General features: G+C 54.9%; 1 protein-coding gene and 1 long non-coding RNA gene across 4 annotated transcripts in view; both read left to right on the forward strand.

Moving 5' to 3' along the window:
• LOC142003904 (uncharacterized) overlaps positions 1 to 10,495 on the forward strand; it is a 54,420-nt gene extending 43,925 nt beyond the window's left edge. Inside the window, exon 4 of the long non-coding RNA XR_012642896.1 lies at positions 7,941 to 10,495. This is a non-coding gene — a long non-coding RNA (uncharacterized LOC142003904). The remainder of the gene's footprint in view (positions 1 to 7,940) is intronic.
• Positions 10,496 to 20,750: 10,255 nt separating this feature from the next.
• The window catches only part of LMNA (lamin A/C), a 66,197-nt gene continuing 63,274 nt past the window's right edge, over positions 20,751 to 23,673 (forward strand). The window contains exon 1 of one of the 3 annotated variants that reach the window (XM_074981262.1): positions 20,751 to 20,910. The gene's annotated coding sequence lies outside the window, so the exon portion shown is untranslated. Of the gene's footprint in view, positions 20,911 to 22,002; positions 22,021 to 22,050; positions 22,085 to 23,673 lie in introns of those variants that run through there. The other 2 variants (XM_074981264.1, XM_074981263.1) reach the window with 2 other exon arrangements.

The raw sequence follows: 23,673 nt of genomic DNA on the forward strand, positions 1-23,673 counted from the left end.
AACCCCAAGATCTCTTTCCAGATTAATTGTAGCTAAATTAGCCCCCATCATATTGTATGTATACTTGGGGTTATTTTTCTCAATCTGCATTCTTGCTGGGGAGTAGGCTCCAGTGGGGAAACAGAGCCCCAGGCGCAGATGAGTGCCTTCTGAGATCCATTCCACAACCGGATCTGAGGGTGGGGAGCTGCCGCTTGGTTTCAGCTCCCTGGAGAATTCAGACGCTGGTGGTTTAAACAGCGTCTCTCTGGATTGCCGCTGGTGGAAGTGAGGTCTGAACAGAGGTGCTTCCCTGCCTGTACTAGTCTTTGGGTCACACTCTGCCTCCTATTGGCCCCCACAAGGAGCCCTCCCTTCAGTAGGGTCAGTAGTTGGCCTGTAAAGCAGGGCAGGGCTTACCCATCTGCAGGTTAATGTTGGGTTTCCTGCTGGGACTTTCATCTCCAGCCACAATTGCCAGGGGAAGGCTGAGGACCATTAACACCCTGGAACAGTTCCAGCTCCATCCTGCACAAACATTTCCCCCGTACCCCTCTACTTGGGCTGGTAGGAAATTGATAAGCTGCTGCCTGGTGACTCAGCCTGGAATGTTTTTGGCCTGGGCTGGCAAGGCGGCAGTGCTGGATCCTGCCCGCAACGCTTGGGGAAAGAGCATGCAAAGTAACATGCAAAGTAAACATGTGAACATGCAAAGTAAAATGGTCACACGAGGGTTTTGAGCACCAGAGTAAGAGTTTGTGTGTTTCACATTGGGTTGGAACATGTGTATACTCTGATTGGCATCTGTTGAGATATGGCTTACTCCTGGCACTGGCTGTCAACAAGGAGGCCAGGCGCTGCCAGTTGCTGAGACATAATTTCCTACATAAACTCCCAGCAGGCCACCAAATAGCACAGGAAGAATAGCTAGGCTGAGCCAGGCTGTGTGGTGGCAGAGTCCAGAGTCTGTTTTCCCTGATCAGGAATGATAAGAAATATACAAGGAGCCAGTGTTTTAATATGCACACCCAGCGTCGCTGAACTGAGGCATCCACTCAGCCTGGTGCCTTTGATAGTTCAGATTCTCAGCCCTCTGATCCCTGTCTTTGGAGCAGAGGTGGAGGTTGCAAAGGGAAAGTAGGCTTGAGCTACCAAGCTTCTGGGATCATGCAGGCATATGCCTGGCCTGCCATGTAAGTTAGAGCAGTTTCGGGGCTGCTCTGATTTACTTTCTGAGTGATTGGCTCCTGGTAAGCAGAGACTACCTGGACTGTGGGATGCTCCAGTTGCACTCCTGATCCAGGCCCTGTGCCAGGGGCTGGAGTAAGGCCTTTATGCCAGCTTCCCCCCAGCTGGGGAGGCCCCCTGCTTGGTGGGGGTCTAGGAGGCTGTTGTCTCCTATTTTAAGGCTTCTTTGTGCTGCCAGAGCCAATGGCTCATTCCTGGCCAACAAATCCTCTCCCTGGTCACATGACTTTCTCCCTCTGGTTTCCTCTTCCCGCTCTGTCATTTACAGGGGAACCCACGTGCCTCTCCCAGAGCTGCCCGCAAACCGCAGCGCTGCTGTTCTGGCATGGAGATAAAAGGGTGGGGGCCTCTGCTGAAAGGAGTAGTGCCAGGTCCCACCCCCACAGTGGGCTCACAAGCCTGGCCAAGAGCTGTCAGCTTGTGGGGAGCAGTTGGCTTGCAAACCTTGGGCAGAATTTGATGCCAGCAGAAGCCGCTCAGGGACTGCCTGACTGTATCAGAACATGCTGTCTTCCTCTGGCAGCTAAAGGGGAGTGTGGGTATGTCGCGGGGGGACAGAATCTCTATAAAAACTGGGGAGCTTGAGTTCCCCAAAGGCTGGTCGTAGCCACGCTGGGGGAGAAGATTCAGGTCCCAAAATGGGGCTGCAAACAAGCCGTTAAACATTGCTTAGCGAGGGACAATCCCCGCTAGAGAGCCTGCTGGCCACAGCATGAAGGGCCATGACAGTGGCTAACTGAGGATGGGTCCGTGCCACTCCTGGACCAGACTTCTGGTCGGGCTGCAGCCCACAGCATGGGGCCCGCTTGCCCTTGCCAGGGTTCAGGCTTTGGTCCCTTGGCAGCAGGGACGATCCCTTTGGTGTGACTGGGCTGAGTGGCCCATCCTTCCTAGCCTCTGGCTGAGCCCTGAGGTTACCAGGGGCAGGGAACCCAACTGCTCCACACCTCCCGTTCTGTGTCTGATTTTGCTGGTGTTTTCCCTCACTACGCTGTAACTCTCTCCTCATCCTCTCTAGTCTCATTGCCTTTCTCCAGCCTCCTCTTCCACATTCTCTTCCGCTTCCCTACTGGAGGGAAGGCTTTTTAAAAGGCCCTAAATGATTTATAGCCGCTTCTTCCCTTTTGCTCCCCCTCTGCCTGTGTTAACGCCTGACTAGCCAGGGCCTTGCTGCTTTTCAGAGCAGCCTCTCTCTCTTTGTAAGCTAGCCCTCTGGCCTGACTCTGTCATGGTACCAATTGGTCCCTGGCAATTTCCCTCCGTTCAGGATAGAACTGGCTGAAGGGCCCAGCACCCAGTGTAGGGGGCAGATTAGGGGTGTGGCCAGAACACACTGTACTGGGGGTATTTGCTGCTTCCCAGTGTGCAAGAACCAGAGTGCAAGTTAGAGCAGCCCCTAGGCTGCTCTAGCAATATATTTGTGTGGACATACGTTTGTGAACTCTGTGCTTGCTAACTTGGGTTCTGGAGTTGCAATGTTGCAGCTGCTCAAGAGTCAGCAAGGGCTGCACAAACCTGCCTGGACTTCTGGGTTCCAGACTGATGGGGCTAACTCTGGCCAACATCTGTGCCAACACAGCTCCATTGCTCCAGTACCTCGGCTAGTAGCCAGCTTAAAGCTAGCTCATGTATTGTCTGCACGTGCTGTGATCACACCCTGCAGCGTGAAGCACAGCTGTAGCATGAGAACCAGCCCTTGAGGAAACCAACCTCATTCCCAGAAAAGCCTCCAAGACTGGCATTTGGCATAGCACATCCTGGGCTGGGAAGGGGGAGTGGGGGAAGGAGGTGCCTGCTTCCCTCTGCCCCCTCCCCCATGCACACATCCAGAGCCAGCTCATTGTGTTTGAATTTCCCTGAGCTCTCCAAATTTGCTACCTTGGCAGGCACAGAGGAAAAAACTGCAATGAAATTGGACCGTAACCCCCACCCGCCGGCATTCCTGGTGCAGGGAGGGAGGAGGGAATTTGTCTTGGTTCGGCTTCTTCACCAGGAAACAGGCTTAAGTGAAACAAGGTGGTGTTGAGGGGGAGGCGGGTGGTACTGGGTGTGATTGGCTCCCTATGTACACCCCTCCTGGCACTGGCGCCACTGGTATAAATTAGTCATGACCCCTTAGGGCTGTCGGCTGGGCTGTTGGCTGTCTGAGCTGGGGCCCCATCCCACAGCTGGTAAAAATAATGGTGCCGAAGGGAAGGGGAGAGGAGAAGCTGTTGGCAGAGGATGGGACCAGGGAAGGTTCAAGGACCCCGGCGTCTGGCTGTCTTGGGAGGGTGACGCTGGGGCTGGGGCTCCCCGGCCAAAGGGTCAGCAGAGTTTTCTTTAAAAAGTCTCCGGTGGAAAGGAGACAAGGGCGCTCCACGGGTGAGTGGGGCTTTCTGTTAAGTGCTTCCCCAGCACCAGCGCATGTGTGTTTTATGAGAACACGGTATGAACAGTGTGTCCAGGACAGCCGAGGCCTCTGATCCCAGCCCCTGTCCTGGTGCGTGCGTGGACTGCGCTCTGATCCATCCCCTTTATGCATAGGGTCCCTGCATGCTGCTCCTGGCCCCTCTGCTGATAGGATCCCTGCCGCTGCCCCACGGCATGGAACTAGAGAGGAGCAGTGATCCTTTGGCCTCAGATGTGGCTCTGCAGACGCCCCATTTCCAAGACCTGCGGCCGCTTGTTGCACAAATTCCCTGTGATTGTGCTCAGCCGTTCCAAGCTGCTTGCTTGCCAGGTGTCTCTCCCCCGCAGAGCTCTGATCTGCGACCCTCCTCCGGCCGCACAAACAGACCAGATGTGCCTGTGTCACTGACTCACAGGTTGTGCCCACACTTGGCCCTGTACGGTCTGCTGGGGGATCCCTTCAGTGTGACCCCTTTTCAGGGGTCCACTCTCCTTTTGCCTCATGGGCGTGCAACTCTCTGAGCCTCCAGCTCGCCTGCCTCTGCTGTCAGCCCCCTGGGCATCCACTCACTCTGGAGCCCTGGGGCCTGCACTCCCAGAGGGGATGATGCAGCCCTGTTCTCAGCCAGGAGAGACTCTTAGCCAGTGTAAAACAAGAGGATTTTTTGAGCAACTGAACACAACCCGGGAACGCTCAGGGCCTGCCGGCCTGGCCTCCCTCAGCACAGCACATCTGTGTCTCCCCTGCAGCCAGGGAGGCGCTCTCTGCTCTCTCTGCCCAGTCCAAAAGCCCCCTCCTCCCAGCTGAGTCTCTGCTATCCAGCCCAAACAGCCTCTCCTGTCCTTTGTCTTGGGTCCAGGTATGCTGGGGTGCCCAGGCCACTCTCTGCCTCTCCTCTCCTTTCCCCTTTGCTCCCATCTGGCTGGAACCAGCAGGTCAGTTCACCCAGGTCCTCTCTCTGCAGCCCATTGTGCTCCCACTGGCCAGAACTGGCTGTGCTGGCAGAGCTGGCTCTCCTGGTCCTCAGGTCACCAGTCACTGGTCTCCATTCGCCAGGCCTCTGGCCGGGATCCCCAGCAGTGTTCCTGGTAAGCTGAGCGCTTGGGCAGCTGCCCAGGAGAGATTCAGGTGCCTCCCAGCTGGTTAGCAGAGAGCTGACAGCCAGCAGCATGTGTTTGTATGGTGGTGCACATCTACACATGCCCTGGTGCACAAAACAAAATTTATTCCACCAAGGGATGGAAAAAAACCAGAGCGCACACTGGTCTGCAGTTCAGTGCTGATCTCTGCAATGACAAACTCCCTTTTCACTCACCTCATTAAACCAGCAACACACTGGGGCACTGAGTGCTGCCCCCTCTCCTTGTAGAAATCCCCCCCAACCCCCAGTTGATCACACCCTGTAACCTGGACACTTTTGCTTTGCCCACTCTGTCATATGCAAGTGGAAGAGGACTCCTCCTTTTTCTGTCTTCGAGGAACCCCAATCCCATCTCCATACGCAGAGACTCCTGCAGAACTCCGCCATCATTGCTGGCGTATGTTGCTGCTTCTGCTCTGCGAGCTCCAGGAGGGAGAGCCAAGGTCTGGAGAAGATGCTTAGGAGCAGCTGATTCATGTGTGAACCATCTCGGGGGCCCCTGGGCCAAGAGGCCTCCTCCTCCTGCTCCACGCAAGTTATTCCATATGTAAACAACCAGAGTGTAACATGCATCACAGGGCCGCTGGTTGACAGGAGAAGTGGGGTTTGCTTTTTGGTTCTCTGCTGGTGTTTCTGAGTTGTTCTGCCTCTGTAACTGCAGGAACAGCGTTATGTTTGGCAGGTGTTAGATCTTGGGGTGGTGATTGCCAGACAAGAGACTGCACCAGCCCCTGGAAAATAATCTTTGCTAGCTCACTGCTGCTGCAGAGCCTGCAGTTTATGCGCTGAGGTCCCACCACAGTTGTTGCCGTGGTGGGTTTTTCCTTTTCTGGGCAGACTGGTTAGGCCAAGAGTTTGAAGGACGCCTAAGGGATTTGGAGCCTGGGGTCCCTAAATCTCATCCTTGCCACTGCTTGCTTTGGTTTGGGAGCAAGCTAACGCCTGCAGACCGCTCCCTTCTGCCAACTGCTAAGAGCGCACGAGGCGCAGAGAAAAGGAACAGCTGCGAGGAGAGAAACCAAACAGCTGTGGCTGCGTTCCTGCCCCCATCACTCAACTCTTTTCGGGGAATGCCTCAAGGAGGCGGAGCTTCCTGCCTCTGCGAGGAAGCTCCGCCTTCCACCCAGTGGTCCGTCAAAGCCCTAGCTTGACTCAGTTATACTCTAATAAATCCATGGCGGTTCAGAACTTGGTGGAGCTAAATTGCAGCTCCTCCTGCTCCAAAAGCCTGTTCAAGTGAGAGGAGAATCTCCACTAGCTGTTAGCATATAGGGTCTAGGATACACAGCTGAGGCTGACTAGTTCTGTCCAGTAGAAGGCAGTGGCCTCTCTCATGTACGTATCCTCCTGTAACCTCCCAGCCCCCATACAGTCAATTCCTTGCAATATTTTCCCTTCTGCTGAAGAATCTGAAAGCATGTTGTAAGAACTGATCAGTTCAACCAGTGAAATGGGGAGGGATTGTGGGGAAGAACGGGGGGGAATCAGGTGACTGTGGAGCAGAACACCTTCAAACTAGGGACCAAACATGTCTATTGTAGCCTGCCCTGGTGCAGAAGGATGCTGGCCTGTGATCCCACTGCCCTTTCTGTTGGGAGGCCTTGGAGATGGTTTGCATTTGAGAATTATCTGGATTAAGGCAGAGTGTGGATTTAAAGCCTGATCGCTATTCCTGTGTGTGGACAGTTTTACCCTGGAGTAAAAGTGCCTTGTTCTGGCTTAGCTTAGCCCGAGGTGAGCAAATGTTTTATGTCGGGGCCCCGCTTTTTGTTCCTGCAATTAGCAGCCCTCCCCCCCACGTGTCTAGTTAATGCAAATTGATGGAAATCTTGGTTATGTTCTTGGGGAAAAACTCTTCCGGCACGTGCAAGAAAAGTCTGTGGGATGTAAAAACTTGGTCTACAAATGTGAATACATAAACAGAGGAACATATTTCAACATGATGAGCCTGCGACCCTGTAGCTGATCATGCTGATCCCCCCTTAGGAAATTTCACACCTCCCAACCCCCACCTCCCCTTGGCGTATCCCTGTTTAACCCATGAAGCTGAATCCATCTGACAGAGCCTCTCCTGACTAAATCCATGGGCAGTGGATGAGCCCCACGGCTTGGGGAGGCAAGACCACCCCCCAGCCACCCTCCTCCTGTCCTAGGCACCATGCCCCCATTCTGGCCACACACACGCAATGGGGCCCAGTCCTTGGAGCTCCAAGGAGCCAGTGGTGTAGCTGTACCCATCCCTGGAGCTCCAAGGTGCCAGTGGCGTAGCAAGACTGCTCAGCCTCCAACCTGCCATCCCAAGCGGAGGTGGGAGAGGGAGCCAACGCCCTGAGCGGGAAATCCCTACGGAAGTGCGAAGTGCTATCCAATCAGTCTCAGCCCTGAGGATGAAGGAGGATGCACAGCGCCCTGGGTGGCGGGAGGTGAGACTGATGCCCGAACTTCTGGGAGAGGAAGTAGAGCAGCGTGGGCCATACACTTGTCGGCTGCATGGCTCCTGTCTTATGTGGGGGGCAGAAGGGCAGGTCGGAGGGGGTGCTGGTGGATGTGAAAGCCTGGGTGTGCAATCCCTGCTCTCGGGGGGAAAGGAGCTGGACACAGAACCACAATGGCTCCAGCCACTGCTGATTAGACCCTCTGGATTAGTTGCTCCTCACAGACAGGAAGAAGGGGTGGGGCACTCAGAAGAGGCTTGTCCGTGTCTCTGGGAAAAGGAGGGCCTGGTCGCTGCTGCTAAATGTGCCAGAAAACCATGTTGCATGGGGCAAACCTCAGTGTGCAGAGACCTTCTGGGTAAAGGACCAGGGACCTTGCAGAGAGCTGGGATAAAGTGGTAGGGAAGAGTATACAGAAAACAAACAGCTAAGAGGACGAGGATCAGAGTGCAGGGTTGCTATAGCTGGAGGGGGCAAAAAGATAGCAAAAGAGGTAAGGAGCCTGTGGCTAAAGAGGCAGAAAAGAGAGACCCTGTAAACCAGCAGTTCCCAAAGTTTTTGGTATCACGCCCCTGTTTTGATTTTTGAGAAACCCTCAGGCCCCCCCACCTCTTCTTTACCATCATCCAACCCCCCTTTCAACAAAAAATTCATTTAGGAGTTTAAAATAAACACAAAAACTTAATAGGAAAATGTTATTTAAAATTAAAAATAAGCACAAATAGTTTTTCTTGGTCCCTTGCAGGTGCCTGGTGCAGCCCCAGCTGTTGGGTGCCGGAGCCCTGTCCCAGCCACCCGCCCGCCTGAGACTTGCACTGCCAGAGCCGATCGCCCAAGTCCCGCGCTGCCGGGGCCATCAGCCTGCCTGCCGGTCACCCGCCCCAGCCATGTTCCAGCCACCTGAGCTCCACACTGCCGGGGCCAGCTGCCTGCCTACCAGCCCCAGCCTCCCCATGCTGCCAGGGCCAGCCGGCCCCCTGGCAGCCCAAGCTGCCCAAGTCCTGCAAGCCCTGCGAGCCACCCACCTGAGCCCCTCCCCTCCTGCAAAGCCAGGCACCACCAGCCCCCACTCTTACCCCAGCCCCAGCCGCCCACCTAACCCCATCATCCTCCTCCTCCCCCTCCAACCCACATTCAGTCACCTCTGCAGGAGGCAGCTAGCTCCATGTGGGACTTTGCCGGCCGCTTGGTTCTTACAGCTGCTGCGCCGGGTCACCCACGTAAAAGAGCAGGGGCTGAGAGCCGGAAGCAAAGGCCGGCTCTTTCTTCGGGTGGGGAGAATGATGGGGGGGCTGGGTCGCCTCACCCCCCCCCCGGAATTTCTATAGGCCCCCCAGTTTGGGAAACCATGCTATAAACAAAGACGTGAGACGCTACAGGTAGAGATCAGAGGGCAGGGACTGTACTGATAAAGGGAATCCGAGTGAGTGCTGGGGTCCTATGCATAAAGGGGCAGGACTGCCTTGTGCTGGCTGGTATTGACTAGGGAGCCTGTCTTAGATGGCACAGCTACACTGCAGGTAAGACTCAGGGCTGGCCTGTGCCAGCTGACTCGGCTCTCCGTCTTCGAGGCTGTTTCGTTGCCATGCCGAGGTTCCCACTTGTGCTGCAGCCTGACCTCTGGGACCCTGTCGCCTCGCAGCACAAACTGCATCGCACTCTAAGCAGCCTCTCAGTGCGAGCCCGACACAGCCAGCACAGGCCAGCTCTGGACCGTTAATTGCACTGTAGGCAATTAACTGTAGCTTCTGCTCAGTGGCCCCTCTAATTTTTTCCCATCCGTGGGTGGAATAAATTTTGTTATGTGCACCCAGGGTAGGGATAGGGCCCAGAGTGACCTAGATAAACAGGAGGACTGGGCAAAAAGTAATCTGACGTGGTTCAACAAGGAGAAGTGCAGAGTCCTGCACTTGGGATAGAAGAATCACGAGCATTGTTACAGGCTGGGGACTGACTGGCCAAGTAACAGTGCAGCAGAAAAGGACCTGGGGATGAGAGACTGGATGTGAGTCAACACTGTGCCCTTGTAACCAAGTAGGCTAGCAGCATATTGGGGTGCATTAGGAGGAGCATTTCCAGCAGATCTAGAGAAGGTATTATTCCCCTTTATTCAGCACTGGCCAGGCCACATCTGGAGTATTGCATCCAGTTTGGGGGCCCCCAGTGTAGAAGGGATGTGGATACATTGGAGAGTCCAGCAGACAGCAACAAAAATGATTCGAGGGCTGAAGCACAAGACCTATGTGGAGAGGCTGAGGGATCTGGGCTTGTTTGGTTTACAGAAGAGAAGGCTGAGGGGTGATTTAATAGCAGCCTTCAGCTTCCTGAAGGGGGCTCGAAAAAGGATGGAGAGAGACTGTTCTCAGTAGTGACAGATGGCAGAACAAGGAGCAATGGTCTGAAGTTGCAGAGGGGAGGTGTAGGTTGTACATTAGGAAAAACTATTTCCCCAGGAGGGTGGTGAAGCACTGGAATGCGTTGCCTAGAGAGGTGGTGGAATCTCCATCCCTAGAGGTTTTAAGTCCTGGCTTCATAAAGTCCTGGCTGGGATGATTTAGATGGGGTTGGTCCTGCTTTGGGCAGGGGGCTGGACTCAATGACTTCCTGAGGTCCCTTCCAGCCCTAGGATTCTATGACTTCTATAACTAGGGTGACCATATCTCCCTGTCCCAAATACAGGACAGGGCGATATGGGGAGGAGGGGCAGCTCCTGCCTGCTCCACCAAGCCCCAAGGAGCTGGGAAAGAGGCAGCATCTGCTGGGACTCCCCGGGAACCCTGGGGAAGCAGCAGCTGCTGGCCCACCCCAGGGAAGTGGCAGGGCTGCCAAAGCTAGAATAGCGTATCTGCAATCGACTTAACTCCCTAGTGCAGACCAAGCCTAAGTGATTTGCCCAAGGTCACATAAGGAGTTTGTAGCAGAGCAGGAAAGTTAAACCCAGGTTGGCTGAGTTCCAACTAGCTCCTCAGCTTCAAGAGCAACAGCCCTGCCATCTGGCAGGTGTGCGATGTCGCATCTTTCCCCAGTGCACCTAGGGCATTCTCTGCCTCTTTGACTGCTGCTCACAACCAGCACGTTGGCTCTTGGTTTGCTTTCCCTTTGATTTCTGCGCTTCGCCTGGGTGGCTGGGCCTTTAATTGGTTTCCTTGTTGAATTAGCAAAGGTCTGGCTGTCACAGCCTTGTTTCTGCTAGCGCAAGCATCTCTGAGCAGACACTGAGACAGCCACCAGGCTCCTACTGGCTGAAAGTTTCCACTCTCCCTCAATAAATACAAATGGTAAATCTATTAATTTCACAGTGTTAATTGATGTATTGCTGTAGTTACCTTCATAACAAGGCAATTAAGCCCTAGTAAAGATTATTAGCTAATTAAAGCTCTTACGTACATGTATATGCACACAAACCCCTTATGGTCACAGGTTGTTAGTGGATAGAATTTAAAGTCCACCAAAGCAAGGTGGAGAATGCAGTGGTCATTGGAGCAAGTATTCATCAGCACAGCTGTGGCATTGTGCATAAAGCTCTCAAGTGGGACTTGGGAGGCGTGGTTTAAATTTCTGGCAGTGCTATGCAGGGCTCCCTCTAATTTTTTTTAATACATCTGTGTGTGGAATAAATTTTGTTATGTGCACTGAGGCATGTGTGGACATGCACCACCCATAGAAACAAACACTGCTGGCTGTGGGTGTCTGTGAGCGCTCTGCTAATCAGCTGGGCGGCCCCTGAATCTCTCCTGGGTGGCCGCCCAAGCGGCCAGCCTACAGGGAACCCTGGTGTTATGTACTATGTGATTTTTTTTCAGTTCTCCATCTGGGTAAATTGTTTAACAACATTCAGTTTGTTGGCCCTGCCTGTTTGGCTTGTGAGCGCTCTGTGGGGAGAGGCTCTTATCAGGAGCTTGTTTATGGTTTGTAACAAGCCGGTATGTAAATTTACTTGCTGTATGCTCACTATCCCTGTGGTTCCTGCTGCTGCTCAGGAAAAGTTCCATGGAGCACTTTGATCAGCACCACTGAGAAGCAGGAGGAGATTAAAGTGTGTGAGGGTTAGTTAGAGCCCTAAATGTTTGTGCACAGCCGTCAACTCCACACAGATGCTTAGCATGCAGCAGGTGCATCCCGCAGGGTAGATTTACATGCATGCCTGCATGCCACAAACTTGGTGTTCAAATGGACAGGCCCTGTGTGTATGTACAGCTCCGAGCGCAGAAGAGCTCTGCCGAGCATGGGACTTTAGGTGCAGCTGTTAGCCATGGTACGAGGCTTTGCCTTCTCTGCTGCCAGACTCCTGCTCTGGCGCCAACCCACTCTGCGAACACTCCAACAGGCAGCAGCTACCCGAGGCCGGCAGCTCATTCCAGGATCCCGCCACCCGCTGGAAAAGGCCAAAGATTCCCAGCGCTGGGTGTTGCTGGAACGAGGCCCACCATAGCCCCTGGGCTGGGGGAATAATGCATCTGAATGGACGCCAATGGAAAAGATCAAGACAACAACAAACGCTCCCAAGAGGTCCCGATCCACAGACTCCAGGGCAGCAGTGATCCCTTGGGACCCTGTGATGTTGGGAGGCTGGGCCAGCAGTGGAGTCAGCAGAAATCTCCTAGGCCAGGTCTTTCTCCCCAGCGGGAGGAAAAAGCACTTCCATTAAATCGGTCCCTCCATTCAGCATCCCGTCCGCTGGAATCAGCCTCCCCCGGCCCTGGGATACTCGGGTCCCACCTCGTAGGAGCTTTGTTTTTGTGATGGGATTATTTGTGAAGACCCCAGGAGGCAGGTTGGCTTCAGGGCTTAAACTATAATGAAAGAGGTGCCGGGTCTCCTGCGATGTTTCTACAGCAGTAGCTGATGCAGCCAGCCCAGAGATGCCAGGCTGTGACCTGCCAGGACTCTAACTTGCCAGACCCAGAGGTGCCGGGCTCTGACCTGCCAGGCACAGTGGTGCCGATGCTAAGCCCTGTCACATATTAAAACCCTTTGGCTCCCCTGAAAACCAAGGGTTAATGGAACATTTCTCTGCTCTGTAGATTGTCCAGAAAACTGGAGTCTAAAAGGGAAAGCTCTCCAGCTCCTTCAGCAGAGCAGCCCTGGGGCTAGGGCGTGGCTGCTTTGATGCTGGAGACTGGCAGGAAAGGCCCTGCACATTAAAGAGAAAGAACCGCCCAGCCTGGGAGCTGGTTCCTTTGTTCATGTTTTGCTTTCTGTGCACCCTGGAGCTGGAGATGAGTCTGGGCTTCACACAGCCTGGGGATTAGACAATGGGATTCTTGGTTGGAATGGCAAAACATTGGCAGTTCAGATCAGCGTTCCCTGTAAGCTGAGTGCATGGGCCGCCACCCAGGAGAGAGTCCGATGTTGCCCAGATGATTAGTGGAGCACTCACAGTAGGCAGCGTCTGTTTCTATGGTGGTGCACATCGTCACAAGCCTCAGTGCACATAACAAAATTTATTCTGCACATGGTTGGAAAAAAATTAGAGGGAACCCTGGCTGAGACCTACAAGTGGGGTGAGTGGGTCACTCAGGAGAGGGCACTGCTGAGTCACTGGTGATCCCGAATCCCCAACAGGGCATTAGGGAGCTGTGTATTGTAGGGAGTGAGGTGTGTAGTGCTGTCGGGGTGCAGTCCCACTTCGTGCTGGCTCCAATACCCCAGTGGTGCAGGGGAGGGGCGCTCTGTTGCAGAGAGCAAGTGGAGTGACTGTGAGGGATGCACCCCTCTGAATCCACACTGCCCCCAGTGCCTCAACACACTGCCTAGGGGGCCATATTGCCTCAAGGTGCAATTGTGCAAGGAAGCCTCTCCAATCCCCTTTCTCTCTCACAGCTCCCCTTCCGGTCCCATGGGCCAAGCCAGTCTGTTCCCCTCCTCATGGAACAGCAATGTTCAAATTGTGTTGCGCTGCTGTTCTCTCCGTTGCGCCCCAGAGGCAGACGCATTTCAGTGATGAGAAAGTGACGAGGGTGGGGCAGTTTTTTAGCAGTGCTCAGCTCTTTGGGACGAAAAGCGAGTTATAAATGGCAAAAGGCTATTAATACCATGGCAATGAGTCCTTTTCCTTCTGAGTCACCAGGGTTTGGCTGGGAATGGCTCATTGACAGGCATATACGGAAGGGTGGGGTGGTGGGGGGAGAGTTTTAATTTTACAACAAGATCCAGCTTTCATCTCTCCGCCACATGCTGGGCTCACCCCACAGACTGTTTCACATCCCCAGCATTCTGCTCTCCTGGCCCCACTGCTGCTTTAAGAGCTAGGAAAGGCCGGAGGAAAGAGGAATTTGAAAGGGTTGCCTGCTCAGTGGAGTTGGGTAGGTGCTGCTGCGTTCTGATCCTCCCAGGGCTGCCCTAAGAAGGCTAGCAAGGCAGGGGAGAGGGCGTGGGGAGAGGAGCTTGTCCTCATGTCCCAGGGAACGTGCTGCATGTGATTCACCCGGCCTCATCTGCTTCAGATTACCCACTAAGCACAACTCCTGCATTAAAAGCCTCATGTCTCCTCCCAGCTCTGGAGCCCGTGGTCCAACTGCCATAAGGAGCCAGGGCCCCACTCTTCTCTTGTTTTGCAATCAAAGTTTTGCTGATGAAAGCCTGGTCCTGTGAACTTTCCCATGTCAACACGGTCTAGAGGTTCACCCCAACTTGCTCTGTGCCTTAGTTTCCCCACCTATAATGTGGGGACAAAAGCCCTGCCATCCCGCCCTCAACTGCCTGGAGTGTTGTGAGAATGAATGTGCTCGAGCCTGGAGGTGCAGGCGCTCAGAAATGGGAACATTATCTGATCCTTAGCTAGGATCATCTGTGCCTCGCCCATCGCCAGACCATCTTGGCTGCAAGGTCAGTCCTTTACCTTCCCCAAAGCATCCCTGGCCACCCGGACTCTGATACCAGTAAAGGATTTGTTTGCATTTGCTAGACCGTCCCTCGGGCAGCTTTGTCTGATGGATGCAGCAGTGGATTGAGATGCAGGAGACCTGAGTATTGTTCCGTCCTGTGTTGCCAGCCTGCCGGGGTGACCTTGGATAAGTTACTTCCCTCTTCTCTGCCTCAGTTTCCCTAGCCATATAGTGAGAATAATGATACAGATCTCCTTCCTAATATGCTCTAAGGTCTACTGGGGCACAGAGCTAAGGTATTATTGGAATGAAAGGGCCTCTTCCATAATGTTCCCTCTATTTTTTTCCATCCACATGCAGAATAAATTTTGTTATGTGCATCAAGGCATGTGTAGACATGTACCACCAATAGAAACACACATGCCGGCTGCGGGCGCTTTGCTAATCAGCTGGGAGGCACCTGAATCTCTCCTGGGCAGCCGCCCAAGTGCTCAGCTTACAGGGAATGCTGCTCTCCTTGTAGCTGAGTGTAGCCTTTTCTTCTAGCTTCTAGTGGTGCCTTCTGCCTCAATTTCCCCACTCACAACGTGGTGATCATAATATGTCTTTCCTCCACGAGATGTTTGGAACCTAAATTAATTCATGCCTCCAGCGGGCCTGGGAAATCTTTGACATATAACAGCCAAACAGGTGTGGAATTTTCTCTCTCGCTTCCCCCACAGTTTGGGAGGACTAAAACAAACAAAAAAATCACCACCAGCTCTGGGTGAAAAGCAAACATCTCAGACGCCATAATCCTCCGCAGCCTTGGCGTGGAATTGAATCCTTCGTACTACCTCCCAGAGCCCTGCCTCCTGCCACAACCAGGGGCCGCTTTCCGCTGTGGGAGATTTTCCTTGAGCTAGAGGGCAATCGGATCCAAAGTAAATCAGCCCTGAGCTGGCGGAGAGCTGCGGCTGCTTGTTCAAGGTGCAGTCACTGCGGCATGGATAACAAAGGGGCAGGGGTTCCTGGGTTCCCAGCCCAGCAAGTGGGAGAGAAAACAGAGCTGACCTCCAAGGCAGGCTGATCCCACAGCTGCTGGGGCAGATGTGAGCTGGCGTGAGGGCCAATCCTGCAAGGGGCTGCACTCCTGGAACTCCCTGCAAGGGGCGGCTGTAAGCCATTCTCCAGGTAACTCTCCCTAGAGAGTGGTGACCCCAAGGCCACCCTGACAGCCCAAATGGGTAGAAATGGCCCCCTGAGAATCTTCCCAGCACAGGGGAGTGCCCAGCTGCTTTGGAGGTAATGTGAAGGCTCTGTACCTGCCCCCCTGCTCCCAGCACCAGTGTAAGGGCAGATTGGGTATGGCCTGAGGGCACTGCACCCTGCCTCCCATAGGGACCTCAGTGTCAGTGATTAGCCCATTCCCTCGCTCCCCCCACGGTGGAGGGAAGAGTTGCCACCCACTCTCAGTTTCTGCTCTCAGCAGCGCGGGTGGAGTTGCTCCATGCTGCTGGAGGTCATGGGCCAGGCCGTCCAGTCCAGCCCAGCTCCTTGCAAAGCTGCTGTAATGCTGTGGAGTGGGGAAGTCCCAACCTGGCACACAGCAGCCTCAGGATGGACGGCAGGCGCGCAAAAGGCAGCTCTGCAGCCCTCTCCACCTCCTGGTAAACCGTGCCAAGGGCTCCCTCCACTGCTTCCTGCAGCTGGGAACCTGGTCCCTGGCCCACGAGGTCTAACAGACCTCTCAAGGGCAGCGGCGGAAACCCAATTAAAACTACCGTGGACAAGACGTCGGACCTCAGCACCAGAGAGTGTTCCCTCCATTTTTTAACATCCAGGGGTGGGATAAATTTTGTTCTATGCATGTGCGGATGTGCACTACCAATAGACGCTCACGCTGCCGGCTGTGGGCGTTATGCTAACCAGCTGAGCGGCACCTGAATCTCTTCTAGGCAGCTGCCCAAGCGCTCAGCTGACACATAACACTGGTATTAGCCAATAATCTTGCATCAGGCAGTGGGACCTACTGGACCTTGTCTGGCTCCAGCAAACCAGGGTTTTGAGCAGACAACAGCTTGGCTCCTCCTCAAACCAGGCCAGCCTTGTGGCAGTGCTTACCAGCCCATGTGGCTTTCCAGACTAAAACTGTTATTTTTTGAAAGCTGGACCTTTGATCGTTGCTGGGATTGGGGCAGATTCCCCCCCCCCCCCGCTTCTGTTTGTTGACAGGCAGTGACTCACTGTTACCATGAGAGAAGGAAATCAGATTACTTATTCATAAAAGCTGGCGTGTGTGTTTGTTGCCGTGGCTGCAGAGTGAGTCATCCCCGGCTGCCAGGAAACCAGTGAGTTTTGCTTCTTTCTAATTAGTTTGGGAGGGAATTCTATCTAATTTCAGACAGGGTTGACCCCCGTTATACCAGTCCTGGGCTCTTCACCCAGCTGATGCATCTCTGTCCCCACCCACAGCCTCCCCACCAGTGTTCCCTGTAAGCCGAGGGCTTGGGCAGCTGCCTAGGAGAGATTCAGGTGCTGTGCAGCTGGTTAGCAGAATGCCCAGAGCTGCCCCCAGTAGCATGTGTTTCTATAGGTGGTGCACATCTGCACGTGCCTCAGTGCACACAACAAAATTTATTCTACCCTCAGATGGAAAAAATTGAGGGACCCTTGCTCCTCACTCTTCCAGTCTTGGGCTCCTCTCCCACACAGCTCTGCCAGTGCACCTGAATCCCAATGCGCAGCACCCACCCAGCTATTTTAGCCCCGAGCCAGTGAAGTCATGCAGTAGTGACTCCGCCAGATGTAATTCCTCACTCCTGTTATCTCCCCGTCCAGGGCATGGGAAGTGCACCGCAAAGGTGAGACAGGGCACCCCCCACAGCCCAACACTGGGGACACAACTTATCTCTGTGCTGAGGCCACCATTGCTGCAGCTTCTCTCCCTGGTGTAAAAGGGCACGGCTCTGCTGAGTGACATGGATCTGGGCCCTGAGCTGCACTTTTTCTAACACTTCATGCCCCCTGCCTGCTGAAGAACCAGCAATGCTACGAGTTCTGGAACGAGGAGGCAGGCCCCAAAATCATGAGATTGGCTACAAAAATCAGGAGATTTTAAAAGCATAAGCAACATGAGAGTTCTTCTAATGGCCTTCTGGGGTCAGAGCCTGTAGGGGTCATAAGCTCCTGGGGGCATGGGCTGTCTTTTTGCTCTGGATCTGTTCAGCAGTGGCATCGGCTCTGTGAGTGGCAGGACCATAGTGCAAATAACAAATAATGCAGGTGTTTTCCAGCTTTTTTCTCTACTGTACAAGGGCTGCAAAAAACCCACAGAGGTTCTCACCCACTCACAGGCCTCCAGGAGCTGGGGCTTCAGGAAAAATGCCAACTGCGTGAGACTGGTGATAAAATCCCCACAATTGACGAGTGTTGTACTCTATTTCACATGTAACAATTCCTAGCTCTTTTCATCCATAGCTCTCAAAGCACTTTCTGAAGAGAGTGAGACTCAACCCCCCATTTAAACTGATGGGGAAACTGAGGCATGGAGCGGCACTGTGATTTTCTGAAGGTCACCCAGCAGGAGGGTGGCAGAGCCAGGGAGAGAAGCCAGCTTTCCTGAGTCCTGGAACTGAACTGTATTGCCTCCTAGGGCGAAGTTACATACCAGCTGTCCTTTATGGGTCCTGGGTCAACTGACTTGCAAGAGCACCCTTCCCCCCATGCTGCATGCATAAGGCATGCAGATGCGAGCCAGATGTAAACATCTGCTGCTGGGAGTGGCACCACCCCCACAGCTTAGCTCACTGCGGGAGCTTGGCACCAGCCTGCTTGGTCAGCTGGGGTCTGGCTGTGCCTAGGGGCAAACTGGTCCTACCCCCCGCCCCCCCGACCAGCATTCCCTGTAAAGTGAGCACTTGGGCAGCCACCCAGGAGGGATTCAAATTCAAATGCCACCCAGCTGATTAGCAGAGTGCCCACAGTGGGCAGCATGTGTTTCTATGGGTGGTACACATCTGCACATGCATGTAACTAAATTTACTCCCCACCTGGATGGAAAAAAATAGAGGAAACCCTGCTCCCAATGCATAGCCCCAAAAAGCCCCCTTTAGCAGGCTCACCGCTTGGCTGGCTGCCCACAGAGCTGCCCCCACAGCAGCCCTTTCCAGTGAGGATTAAAATTGCAGTTGGGAGGCAAGTTACATGTGCTCTGGGGGCCGCGGGGGAGACTGGCATCCACCCCACAGCAGGGAACCCCTCTCATGCTGGCACCGCTGTCCCAGGGGGTGAAGCAGGGTGGTCCCCCACCCCCTGGTCGCACTGCAGTTACTGCCAACAGGGCTAACTACGCTGAGGGTGCTTGCGCCATGCAGTCATGGGGTGCGAGGGCAGCTACAGGAGATGTGCCAAAGGTAGCTTTATCTAGCTGGCCGGGGGGTACTGATAGCTGTGCATCTGCAGTCCCATGGGCTGTACAAGCCTCCCTAAAGCCCTGGGGAATTCCTGGCCTGGTTAGCTCGCACTGGAGCTTGTGCTCCTTCATGCAGGTAAATCCACCGCTGCTCCAGTCAAGCCCTCGCCATAGTGTAGACAAGTGCATTGGCTGCCCTGGGTAGAGGGAGGCGGTTGCTTCTTGGAAATCAGGGCCCAGGTTACTCATTAAGCTCTGATCCATGGACGGCGTCTCTGGGAGGGAGGAAGGGAGGGACATGACGGGCGACAGTACCCAGGCAAATGCCCATTACAGCTCCCATGTGCTACCGGCCGGCTTCCAGGGGCTGACGGACTGATGAAGCATTGCTGGTGGGTAGGCTGAAGGGAGGGAGGTGCTACTCTGCCAAAGAGCCTGCCTGGGGGAGCAGAGGGTAACAGGCACCTGAGAGGCCATGGGTAGCTCACGGGCAGCGAGGACATTAGACTGGGGAGCCCCAAACTTATCTCGCTTATGGACTTCAGGCCAGGCCTGTCCTGCTGGTTGACTAAGGTAGTGGTTCTCCACCGGGGGTGCATGTGCCTCGGGGGGTACGCAAAGGTCTTGCAGGCTTCCATCAACTCGTCTCGATATTTGCCTAGAGCGGTGTTTCCCAAATGGGGTTCCACAAAGTAAATTAAGGGTTCTGCGAGAAAATTCCCTTACAATAGCTGACTCCTCTGTGGCTCCCTGCCCTGCCCCAGCTGAAAGAGTAGAACTAAGCTGCACTGGTTGAACAGCTGACGGGGTGCTGGGAGGGATCCGGCCATTAAACCAATGGAATTTAGTTCCATTATTTCAGCAGCAGCAAGGCAGAGAGCCCCTCACTCGCCCCGCCACTCGAGTGGTCACATCCCTCCGGTGAGGAAGGCTCAGCTCACCCCTGCCAGCAAAGCACCCCCACGACAGCCTTCCTTCCGCTGGGTGCACGTGGCTGCCCAGCGTTGGCTCCCCAGCTAGTGCCACAGATGGGTTAGTCCTGGGAGCCAGTCTGGGGCTGAGGCTGGTTAATCCGGAGGATGTGGAGCAGGTTTGGGGCTGAGAGGGTTCAGCCCGAGGCTGGGGAGGGCAGGTTTGTGAATGGGAAGGTAAAGCTTGGGGGTGGGGGGTGGCTTTGGGGGCCGAGGTGGGTAAAGCCTGGAGAAGCGGGGGAAGTTGGGGGCCAACAGGGGTAGAGCCTGGAGAAGGGGGGGGAAGTTGGGGGCCAACGGGGGTAGAGCCTGGAGAAGGGGGGGAAGTTGGGGGCCAACGGGGGTAGAGCCTGGAGATGGGGGGGAAGTTGGGGGCCAACGGGGGTAGAGCCTGGAGATGGGGTTCCACAAAATTCAAGTTTAAAATGGTTCTGTGGCCAAATAAAATTGGGAAACACTGACCTAGCCAACAGGCTGCGTAAACCACAGGAGCCAAGTCAGCACCAGCTAAAAATCTCACACCATGATTTGTTTATGCTTTTGTGTATGCTTTGCACCGAAATGAAAGTACCACATTTATATTCCAGGTCATTCATGTTAGAAGTAGACGCACGCAGGAGAAAGTCGGCAGCTTTTCGGGAGCCACGGCTGGCTGACACTTCTGTGTTTCTGTCAGTTCATAAGCAAGTCGTTTTTCAGTCCAGGGTACGCAAGACAAATCAGACTCCTGAAAGGGACGGAGGAGAGCTGCTGCTTCAGAGCAAGTTTCCTGGACCAAGCAGACAGCCACATGCTCCTGCGCCATGGATGCTCAACTAGTCACCGAATTCAAGCCCATCCTGCTCCCTGGTGCTGAGCACATCTGGCCAGTCCAAACCACTGCTCGTGCCGTGATGTCCACACCAGTGTTCTCCTCGTGCTGGAAAACTCCCTCTGAGCTGCAGTGTAGACATACCTGAGGACAGGGGTGAGCGAAACATATTACAGCAGGCTCCGGCTTTCGTCCCTGCAATGAGCCCCAACTGTCTAAAGTAATCCAAACCGACGGAAATTTCCATCATGTTCGTGTGGGGAAAAAAAAAAAACCTTTTGGAACGTGTAAGAAAATACGTCTGTAGCATGCACCAACTTCATGGATCGGTGTATCAATGTGAATGCGCACACGTAAAACCAGTAACCAGTTTCAACGTTTTTAATGAGATGAATGAGCTGGAGACCCAGCAGTGGATCATTCTGCACTCCCTTTAGGAACTTTTACACCCCCATAGGGCCCCCCGCCTCGCACAGTGCTGCCCTAAGAATCTGTTTGAATGAAGATATGCAGCTCTGGCTACGTTAATTGCGTGGCTGAGTCGATGTACCTTGATTCAAGCTTTGGCAGTAGTCCCGTGGCAGGACGTCAAAGGGAAAAAATGAGGAGTTCCAGAGTCAACAGGAGCGCCCTCAGTGTTTGATTTAGCGAGTGCATACTACAGCCGCTAAATCGAACCCCCAAAGATGGAGCTCCAGAGTGTTGATTTTCCTGTAAGTATATGTAGACTTGCCCCTAAAGAACAACCAAAATCCCCCCTCAGCCCTGCAGCTGTCTTCTATCCTTAACCTGCCCCACTAAGTTACTGTGAGAGCCTCAGGGGGCAGCTTTCCTAGCTTACCCCTTGTGCCCATGGCACCTGCCTCTCAGAGGGAGTTTCTCACCTGCCAGGATCTTTAAACAGCAGCCTCCAGACTGCAAATTGTGTGTCGTGAGGGCCAGCGTTCCCTGTAAACCGAGCGCTTGGGCGGCCGCCCAGGAGAGATTCATGTGCCACTCAGCTGATTAGCAGAGCGCCCACAGCCGGCAGCGTGTGTTTTGCTGGGTGGTGCGCATCTGCACGTGGCTCGGTGCACATAAAATTTATTCTGCCCACGGATGAGGGTTAAAAAAAAAAAGAGGGAAGGCAGGTGAGGGCCAGAAGCCAGCAACAAAATCCCAGCAGGCAGAGGACCCCCCCCCAAGTCACACGGTTGGCGTGACAGCCAGGAGCTGTCTCTTTTGCTGGCTTATGCAATATTAGAGAGGTAGCCCAATCAGTTTGCATCTTCAGAAACAGGAATTCCTGTGGCACCTTATAGAGGAACCGATAATTTGCAGCATAAGCTTTCGTGGGCAAAGACCCGCTGCGTCCTGACGCAGCGGGTCTTTGCCCACGAAAGCTTATGCTGCAAATTATCGGTTCCTCTATAAGGTGCCACAGGACTTCTTGTTGTCTATGCAATATTAGTTCCACTTCCATAGAGGGAAAACCCTCTCCAGGGCTGAGCCAGGGTCATACACACACACGCATCAGCTCTCTTGGGAGGCGGGGAGAGACTGGCCATTGCCCACCCGTTTTGGGGGGCCGGGCGGGGCTGCCAGCTTTCTCTGCAGAGCTAGCACCTGCCCCAGCGCCTTGCAAAGGGAGCCCAAAGGCACCAGAGAATGCGGGGGGGGGGGGGGGGGGAGACTGAGGCGGAGTGACACGCCAACGAACCAATGAGACCCGAGAAGGAATCTGCATCATTCCCCCCCCCCACACACGCATTGACGGCAGGGCAGGGCCGGGCCTGGGAGCAGGGGGAGCGGAGGCAGTTTAACCCCTTCGGCCCCGGCGCGAGGTAGGTTATGCTGCGCAGCTGGAGCGGAGCGGGGCTGGGCGGCCGGGGCTGCTCCCTGCGTGGGGTGAGGAATGCCCAGCGAGGGGGCCAGGGTGGGTTCCCCCTGCTGGGGCTCCCCTCCGGGCGCTGACCACAGGCTCCTTCTGCCCCGCGCGGGAGGGGGACTGGGCAGCCCCTTTCTTCCTGCCGGGGGGTGTAATCTTGGGGAGGGGGCACCTAGCACGCCCCTCCCAGTCTCCCGCGAGCCCTCTGCCAAGCCTGGTGCTGTGCAGCTCGTGAGTGGAGCTGGTGGCCCCCCTTCCCCACTGCCCCCAGACCTTCGGCCCGTGCCACCCATCCCGGGGTGGAGCCAGGACTCAGGTGCTAGGTGCCGTACAGAACAAAGATGGGTTCCTGCCCTGATTGTCCCACCCTCGGAGCTGGGCCATGTGTGTCTAGATAGCTCCTATTTGATGCCCCCCCTCCCCGACAGTCTTTAACCCTGAAGGCCTCATCCTGCCCTTCCTGGACCAAACACCTTTTGTCTTTCTTGCCTGTGTAACCCTGAGCCTCCTTTACCCCACCCTGACCCCAGCTCGCCTCCCTCATCCCTGAGCTCCCAAGACACAGCTGGGTTAAGGAGGAGCCACTTCCAGAGGCCTGGAGGGCAGGGGGACGTTGGAGTGGGCACTCCCTGGCTTATTATGGGGGTATCCGCTGGGGCAGAGGTGGGGAGATGCCTGTCCCACACTAGTACTAGCCAGGGCAAAGCTTTAGTCGTGGGGAGGGAGGGCGGAGGTTTAAGCACCAGTGAACAGGCTAAAGCTTTGTTGCTCAGTTGCCAGTGCAGACAAAGCCTAACTCTTGCCCCGAAGTTTCAGTGGGTCGTTTGTAAAGGCGTCGAAGCACATCACGGGTCTGAGTGAAATGGGAGTTTGAAGGGACTTCCCTCCTGCTTTCACACGGCCTGTTGTAAAACTAGGCAAATATGGATGAGTTGCTGTCACCCCGGGTACTCCTAGGTAGAGCCGTCCTGTCCATAGGATGAAGTGGGTGGCCCCAGGCCCTGTGCTTCTGGGGGCTCTGTGGTGGATGAGGTGGGGATTCCTGGGGTGGTGGTTTGGGGGCAGGTGGCGGTAGCCATGGGGAGTCATCTCTTGTCCCCTTTCCCTGTACCCACGGACTCAGCATGTGGCACAAGCGACAGCCTGCTCTGCTCCTCCTGGCCCGCTGAGCCCTGCTTCTCCACAGCAACAGGGAGTGGCCCCAGGTGCTTGGGGGCAAGGGGAGGGGACCCCCTGCTGCCACCGCTTCCTGCATCCTGCCCTAGGTAATCCCTGGCCAAGCTGGTTGGGGAGGGGGTCAGGGCAGGGGAGCGGTGGGGCTCGCAGCCTTGGGGGGGTGCCTGTAGCCCCGCATCTTAGGCACTGTGGGGTGGGAGTTGCAATGAGTCTCTCTCCCCTGCCGCCTCCTGGGACAGCACTTCCCCTAGGGTAGTTGTGCTCAGACATTTTGGCTCATGGCCCACCCCAGGCTTCCTGCAGTGTGGGGGAGGAGGGAGCCCTTAGTTCACAGCCCACCTGCAAAGCAGTGGCAGATGACCAGTGTCTAAGGACCTCACTTGGAGAATCACTGCCCTGGAGTTACACGTGCCCTGGTGGAGAATCGCGGCTG

Source organism: Carettochelys insculpta, chromosome 30 (genome assembly GCF_033958435.1).
Source record: "Carettochelys insculpta isolate YL-2023 chromosome 30, ASM3395843v1, whole genome shotgun sequence".
Classification (NCBI taxonomy): domain Eukaryota; kingdom Metazoa; phylum Chordata; order Testudines; family Carettochelyidae; genus Carettochelys; species Carettochelys insculpta.